At 40.0% G+C, this 6385-nt stretch overlaps 1 pseudogene; it reads left to right on the top strand.

Annotated features, from left to right (window-relative positions):
• Window positions 1-287: 287 nt before the first annotated feature.
• Window positions 288-1771, top strand: LOC118836116 (annotated as a pseudogene).
• The last annotated feature ends 4614 nt before the right edge of the window (window positions 1772-6385 follow it).

Genomic DNA, 6385 nt, shown 5'->3' with positions numbered 1-6385 from the left:
CAATATGATAAGGTTAGAGTTGTATTTGTGAATAACACAAAGTTGGGAGGAATGACAAATAAAATGTTACATAACAGACTCAAATTTCAAAAAGCTATAAGCTGTCTGCAGAGTCATGCTAAAGCTTAGATGATAAGCTTCAATAAAAGGTGCATGTAAAACCTTACATTTATATTTTTAAAAATGAACAATTATGAGCAGCAGGGCTCAGAGAGAGGGTGGCCTGGGCTCCCAGCCATTCAGGACTTCTGTCTGGCCTTCTTGGTGATCCCATCCAGGTGAACAACATGGCTTTTCTCTCTGAGAATAAAGGGAACACTAGAATTTTGCTTCATCATGTGCTAGAGACACAGCCTTTAAGCTCTCTAGTCTCATCTAATACCAGGCCAAGCAGGAGAAGTCTTTCCACATCTATGAACCATTCATGCCACAACCTATATGACACTCTACCCCAAACACTTCTAAGTAAGGAAACAAAGACTGCACCTGCTCAGCCAAAGGCCTTTGGAGCTAATGGTCAGTTCTTTGTTGAGCACTATGACTTTATGGAAGAAGGCACACCCAGGATTCTTCTGAAGAAAATCCTGCAGACTGCTTCAGAAGCCTCTGTCCTGGTACCAGTGCTGGTGAATTCATAGGAGCCAGAACCTGTTGAGTTACAGGAGGAAAGCAAACGGTATAGCATGGAGTTGCAGCTTCCTGAGCTGGAGTACTCTGTGACTATACTTCCAGGGCTACTGGTCCATAGCAGGAAGAAGTGCTGCCTTAGCGTGTCTGAGTTTGAACAGGAAGTAGGCCAAGGACTTGCTGTTGCTTCAGATCTCACTGGAGAGCAGCCAGCTTCAGCCAACAAGTCCTCTGTGACCAGGTCCTTTAACCTGAACTTGGCCACAGTTATGCCCTGAGTCTATAAAGAGGCCTGGCTTGGCCTGAAGGCCTTCAACCTGTAAGACAATTGGTGTGGAAGCATTTGAACAAGGACTGAAGGGTCCTGGGAAACAACCAAGTTTGGTACAAAAAGTCCAGGTCAAAATACTCCCCTCTCTGCCAGCTCCATGTCTACTGGAACACGAACCAGACCTTGGACAGGAACACCAAATCAAAACAGCTCCTTCTCTGCTCACTCTTTACCTGCTAGTAGCAGCCTCTCTAGGGAGGCCAGAGCAAAGTCAGGTGTGGCTCATCAAGTAGAAGAGGAAGAAGAGGAGAGATCAATGGATGATGAGACAAAAGAGTCTGAAGAAGACGCAGAAATCTCTCAAAAGATTGTGGTCTCAGAACTTAGCCTGAAGACACCAGAATTTCTCTGGGCCAAGCTATATCGTTCCCTTTCACAGCCTACCTCACTAGTATCTCCTAATACTAACACTACCCTGTCGCCCTCCAAGCTTATCCAGGCCAAATGTACTCCCAAGTGTCATGTCCAGGCCCTAGGCAACCTTGTGATCCAGACGAAGCCAGCTTGAACCATTTTTGCAAAGTTTTCAGCTTCGATGCCAAAACTCCTATGGAGAAGTCAGCCTCTGAGACCCAGGTGAAGTGCCTGGACCAGTATTTCAGGACACTTTGTGATGACTTAGAGACCTTTGCTTACCGTGCAGGCCAAAAAACTGTGCTGTTGGTTGACTTGGAGCTGTTGATGAGGCAGCAGGGCCTAGTGACTGATGAAGTTTCCCTATATGTGCTTGTGGAGGGATACCTGCCCTTGGAGTACCAGAAGCTGCTCATTCCTTGTGAAACCAGTAGTAATTTTGTCTTCCCTGCTGGGTAGGGATGCTGTCATCCCAGCTTCTCTTCTCTAGGTAAAGAAGTGAGCCGGAGCCTGAGGCTGAGGCTCCTTGGAGGCCTCCAGGTAAGGCCTTTCCAGGAGTGAACTCTTTACATGCTATTGTCAGTGTCAATAAAATGTGATAAAGCCACTTTAAAAAAATGCACAGTGATGGCATAAGGGGAACCTCTGTCAACAGTAGTTCAAGTAAAACACAGGGGTTTGAATATAAAGGAAACTCAAAATGTCAACAAGCATTTATTAAGCGCCTACTATGTGCTAGGTACTGTGAATAGTGTTGGAGATTAAAAAAAGGGCAAAAGACAGCCCTTTCTCTTAAGGAACTCAGAGTCTAATGAGGGAGACACGTAAACAACTATGGAAAAACAAGATATACATATACATGCATGTGATAAATTAAGATAATCACAGAATGAAAGAAATATTATTTTTTTTTACCAGTGTGACATAGTTGTCAAAAATCTAATTGGATCCTAATTATCATGTATTCATTGAAGTATTGAAATGTTTTTTTTTATCTTAAGCTACATTAATGAGAGGCAACCAAGAGAACCATTAATGGAATAGTGGACAGATAGTTGATCTTAAATGCAGGAAGACTAAGGTTCAAGTCCCATGTCTGACAGATACTAGTTGCATTTGTACACTTGACTTCTCAGTGCTGGAGGCAGCTCTCTGAGACTGAGATAACAGAGGGTGTGCTGATCTGAATTGGTAAAGGGAATTTCCTCTCTAGGCATTTCTAGTTCAATGAAATCAACAGGTCCAGACCGAAAGAGGTTGCATTAATATAGTTTCTAGAATAGGCATTATAATAGTCCTGATGTTCTCTATGTTGGCTGGACAACATTTGGAGTTTTGAGTTCAGGACTAGATGACATATTTTAAGATTGACATTAACAAACTGAAGTGTGTGGAGGGTGACCAGAATGGCAAGATGTGTGGAAACTCTGTCATATGAGTAACTCTAGAAGGGCTTGGGGAATGTTTAGCCTGAAGAAGAGAAGACTTCAGAGGGTACATGATAACTGTCTTTAAATACTTGAGAGGCTGCCATATGGAAAAGAGATTAAGCTTACTCTGTTTAGGTCCAGAGCACAAAAAAGAAACGGAAAAGGGAGGAGAGGAAAATTACCAGAGGAGAAGGTCTATGGGTGGAAATTGTGGGGAGGCAGATTTCAGCTTAATATAAAGAAAACCATTCTAAGAATTAGTCGTTAAAATGTGGTAGAATGGACTGCCTTTTGAAACAGGGAATTTCTAGTCACCAAAAGGGGTAAATCAGAGGCTGCTTGACCACTTGTTCCTAACTCCCTACAGTCTGGCTTCAGAGCTCATCAACTTTCTCCAGTTACCAGTGATCTCTTAACGACTAAATCTAATGACCTTTTGTCTATCTTCATCTTTGCTGACCTTTTTGAAGCCTCTGACACTGCTGATCCCCTTCCTCTGTTTAATATTTTATTATCTCTAGGTTTTCATGACACTACTCTAACTTGAGACACTTTCTACCTGTCTGACTGCTCCTTCTGAATTTCCGTTTCTGGATCTTTGTCCAAGTTACACCTACTAATTGTGGGTGTCCCCTAAGACTCTGATCTGGGTCCTCTTCTCTGTACTATTTAACTTGGGAATCTGATCATATCATCAGTCTCATACCATGGATTAAATGATTTTTTTTTCACACTAGTGATTCTTAGATTTACATATCTAGCCCTAACGTCTTCCTTAATCTCCAAACTCACACACACAATTGCTTTTTGGATTTCTAGCATTGGGTATCTTATGGACACCTTAAAGTCAACATGTTCAAAATTGAATTTATTATCTCTCTTTATTGGGTAGGAGATTGGATTAGATATCTTCTATGATTCCTTTCAACTCAGCCTATGTATTAATGAAAATGCAACATCTGACATTTGATAAGGGCCATTGCTCTTAAGATCTTCATCAAAAATGACCATAGGATGCCTGAAATGTGAAACCTTACTGGGATTTTATTCTTTAAAGACTGGATGGTTACTTGTTAGTTATGTTGTAAAGGGAACTCTCATTAAGTTACATGTCAAAGTAGATGCCTCCAAGATCCCTTAAAACTGAGCTCTGGGGATTCTGTGAATAAATGAGAGAGACAGAGAGAGAGAGGGAGCGGGGGGGGGGGGGTGGGATGGGGAGAGAGAAATGATCTAGTCCAGGGATTCTTAGGGCTTGTAAACTTTTCTTAAAAAAAACTATTTCAATATCATTAGTTGTCTTTATAATCCTAAATATTTTAATTATTCATTTAAAAATACTGTTTTGATACAGGGCCCATAGGCTTTACCACACTGCCACAGATCCATGATTCAAAAAAGAACCATTGGTCTAGATCACAGGTTCCCAAACTTATTTGGACTACTGCCCCCTTAAAAAATTACTCAACACCCCCAGAAATCTACTTTCTTTAATGTTTTTTTTGAAATTTGCATCACTTCAAAAAATACATTTTTAAAAAAATGACACATCTTGCATTTAATAATTTATTATAAATTTGTGTTTTTTTTTCTTGCATTGAAATTTTGATGACACAATATTTCATCACGTAACCATATAGTATCAAATTGTAAACAAGTCATTACAGGCACGTATTCCTGCCAATGCACACTGGACTTTCCAACAATGGATGACATGTTCACCTGCCACCACTTGCTTTTTAAGACTTATCAGTGGATTTGATCACTGATTGGTTATAACTTGCATTTTTTGTGTTTATTTGGAAAATAATGTAATCACTGTGGCTTTAACTCTGCACTCAAAATATGAAACATGTGTGAATGGTTTTTCCAAATTTTCTTCTCTTCTTTCCTTAAGCTTCCACTGCCCCCTTATTTTGATTAGCACCTCCAGTTACACCTGAGGCTACTACCACTTGCCACTCCTATCGTTCCAGTGCCCTGCAGGGGGCAGTATCGCCCACTTAAGGAGGTTAATATGGATAATGGGATAATGAAACTAAGACCCAGAAAAGTTAAGTGACTTCCTGAAGGTCAAGTAGATAATCAGTGGTAAAGCTCAGATTGAGGCACAGGCCATTTGACTCCAAAGCCAGTACTTTTTCTATCACTCAGGGGGTTCTTCCCTCCATGAAAGGAAGAAGTTCCCCACCTCCCACCCCTGCCACAATGGTTCAAATTTTCTCTTTTAATAACTTCCATGTTGTGTCTTCCACATACATTGTAGTTTTGGGAAAGGTAGGGAAAAACATTTTTTAAACATCTACTATATTTTAGGCATTCGGCTAAGTGCTTTACAAATATCTCACAACAACCCTGAGAAGTAGGTATTATTTTCCTCTTTTTACAGTTGAAGAAACTGAGGCAGACAGAAATAAAGGGGCTTACTTAGGATCACACAGCTAGCAAGTGTCTGAGGCTCTATTTGCACTTAAGTCTTTCTGACTCCAGGTCTAGTGGTCTATCCCCTAGCTACCTCTGAATGAACAATATGAAGGATGACCAAACAAAAATATTTGCAAAAACTCTAATCCAGAATCTTGAGCTGAGCATAAATCTGCTGACAATTTCTTGTTTAAAATTCTGAACTTGACAAAGTTCATTGGACATCCTGTTAACTCATAGGTAGAAGTAGTAACAAAGTCATGGATGGAAGATATCTTCTCTGAAGCCAGGCTGACTTCTGTCCAAAGAGACCCCAAAGAAATGACCCAGAGATTTTCCAGAGATTGGGCTATATGAATATACCACAAAAAATCATATACAACAAAATATTTTGTAGCAGATTTTTTTTGTGGTAGCAAAGAACTAGAAACAAAATGATACTCATCAATTGAGGAATGGCTAAATTGTGTAATATGAATATGATGGAGTATTACCGTGCTGTAAGAAACAGTGGACATGAGGAATGCAGAGAAACATGAGAAGACGTATGTCAACTAATGCAAAATGAAGTAAGCAGGGACAAGAAAACTAAATACAATGCCTACAACAATGTAAATGGAAGACTAACATCAGTAATAACAACTAAAATTTATATGTCATTTTCATGTTTGTAAATCACTTTACAAATATTATCTCATGCAATCCTCACAACAACCTTGGGAGAAAAGTGCTGCTATTATCTCCGCCCCCCTTTTTTTTCACAGAATGGGAAACTGAAGCAAACAGAGGTTTAAGTGACTTGCCCATGGTCACACAATTAGTAAGTGTCTGAGGAAAGATGTGAACCCAGGTCTTTCTGCCTCTAAGTCCAATGATTTCTCTACCTATGTAATGACAAAGAACAGCCATAGTCCCAAAGAAGGGACATGAAAAGATACATGACCTCAAAGAAATCATATAGGAAGATACCTCCTCCCACTACTTTTCAGAAGTGGAAGGTCCATGGTTGAGTAATTTCACATGTATTTTCAAATTTTGATCATTTTTCTCTTCTCTCTTTTTCTCTTAAAAAATCTTTGCTATATGCTTGCTTTCTGGTAAGGAAGAGGAGGAGGGATAAAGGGGGAAATTTAGGTGATACAAAAACAAAATATAGCAATTAAAGTTTACTTTTTAAGAGGAGATGGACCAGGGTTTCCCAAGAATGCAGGAGGATCTA

The sequence above is a fragment of the Trichosurus vulpecula genome, chromosome 2 (assembly GCF_011100635.1).
Source record: "Trichosurus vulpecula isolate mTriVul1 chromosome 2, mTriVul1.pri, whole genome shotgun sequence".
In the NCBI taxonomy this organism is placed as follows: Eukaryota; Metazoa; Chordata; class Mammalia; order Diprotodontia; family Phalangeridae; genus Trichosurus; species Trichosurus vulpecula.
This window is presented reverse-complemented; position numbering and strand designations above follow the sequence as displayed.